Below are 2,506 nucleotides of genomic sequence, written 5' to 3'. Positions count from 1 at the left end.
TTTTTTGACATTTTTATGCCTTAATATGACATTTAAAAAAAAAAATGTACGCCTTACTATACTATGACATTTCAAAAAAAATGTTTAGCCTTACTTTACTATGACGTTTTTTGAAATTTTTATGACTTACTATACTATGACGTTTTTTGGAAATTCTTCTGCCCTACTATACTATGATGTTTTTTTTTTTTTTTACATTTTTATGTCTTACTATATTATTACGTTTTTTGAAATTATATGCCTTACTATACTATGACGTTTTTTGAAATTTTTGTGCTTTACTATACTATGATGTTTTTTTTTTTGACAATGTTATGCCTTACTATGTTAAGACATTTTTGGAAATTTTTATTCCGTATTATACTATGACGTTTCTATTCCTTACTATAATATGACATTTTCTGATATTTTTATGCCTTACTATACTATGACTTTTTCTTGCATTTTTATGCCTTACTATACTATGACGTTTTATGCCTTACTATACTATGATGTTTTTTGAAATTTTTATCCCTTACAATATTATGATGTTTTTTGACAATTTTATGCCTTATTATAATATGACATTTAAAAAAAAAATGTATGCCTTACTATACTATGACATTTCAAAAAAAATTTTTAGCCTTACTATACTATGACGTTTTTGGAAATTTTTATGCCTTACTCTACTATGACTTTTTATGGCGTATTATACTATGATGTTTTTAGCCTTACTATACTATGATTTTTTGGAAATTCTTTTGCCTTACTATACTATGATGTATTTTTTTTTTACATTTTCATTCCTTACTATACTATGACATTTTTTTAACATTTTTATGCCTTACTATACTATGACGTTTTATGACTTACTATACTATGATGTTTTTTAATTTATTTTGCCTTAATATAATATGACGTTTTTTGATATTTTTATGTCTTACTATATTATGACATTTTTGGAAATTTTTATGCCTTACTATACTATGACTTTTTATGCCGTATTATACTATTACGTTTTTAGCCTTACTATACTATGACATTTTCTGATATTTTTATGCCTTACTATACTATGACTTTTTTTGCATTTTTATGCCTTACTATACTATGACGTTTTTTGAAATTTTTATCCCTTACGATATTATGATTTTTTTTGACATTTTTATGCCTTACTATATTCTGACATTTTTGGAATTTTTTATGCCATATTATACTATGACGTTTTATGCCTTACTTTACTATGATCTTTTTTGAATTTCTTTTTGCCTATGATGGTTTTCTTTTACATTTTTATATCTTACTATATTATGACGTTTTTTGAAATTTTTATGCCTTACTATTATATGATGTTTTATGCCTTATTATACTGTGACTTTTTTTTTACATTTTTATGCCTTACTATAAAATGACATTTAAAAAAAAAAATGTGTATGCTTTGTTTTACTATGACAATTTTTGACATTTTTACGCCTTAATATACTATGACGTTTTTACAAATATTTATGCCTTATTATACTATGCTTTTTTTATGCCTTACAATACTATGACTGTTACCCTCTCAGAAAGATTTCAGGGGATGAGGGAAGTAACAATCAATAAAATGAACTTTGCAAAACAGAAAGAAACAGGACAACAGATTCAGCCAAACAAAGATGTAATTTTATTTACAAAAGAAAAAATACCACAAATGAAAACTCACAATAACACTGACTAACTTAAATCACCACTTAACCACTAAACTAATACAAACCAAATAAACAATAACTACTCGATAGGATCACTTTCACTATCAATGTAGATAACTCTAGATATAGATATATATATAGAGATCCTCGCAGTTATCCTGGATCAGACACACACACAGACACAGACAGTTTCACAGCTGCTGGATGGCACTCTGGTGCTGGCCAAGCCTACTTCTCTCCACCGTCATTGCCGCAGGTCTTGATTGGGGATCAGGTATAGACATGCTGAGTCATTTGGCGGAGATGATGGAAGGTAGAGGGCAGAGCAGCACACATACACAATATGATGTTTTATTCCTCACTATGCCGTTGTATGTCTTACCTAACAATGACATTTAAAAAAAAAATGTATGCTTTAATATATAATGACTTCTTTTCAAATTTTTATGCCATACTATACTATGAGATTTTCTGATATTTTTATGCCTTATGATACTATGATGTTTTTTGAGATTTTTATGCCTTACTATACTATGAATTTTTATGCCTTACTATACTATGACGTTTTTTTAAATTTCTATCCCTTACTATACTGTGACTTTTTTTTTTACATCTTTATGCCTTACTATAATATGACATTTAAAAAAAAAAATGTATGCCTTACTATGCTATGACGTGTTATACCTTACTATACTAGGACATTTTTTTGACATTTTTATGCTTTGCTTTACTATGACAATTTTTGGCATTTTTACGTCTTAATATACTATGACGTTTTTACAAATATTTATGCCTTATTATACTATGGTATTTTTAGGCATTACAATAATATGACTGTTACC

Source organism: Seriola lalandi, unplaced genomic scaffold (assembly GCF_002814215.2).
Source record: "Seriola lalandi dorsalis isolate HSWRI2012SDOR001 ecotype SW California unplaced genomic scaffold, Sedor1 jcf7180002054680, whole genome shotgun sequence".
In the NCBI taxonomy this organism is placed as follows: Eukaryota; Metazoa; Chordata; class Actinopteri; order Carangiformes; family Carangidae; genus Seriola; species Seriola lalandi.
This window is presented reverse-complemented; position numbering follows the sequence as displayed.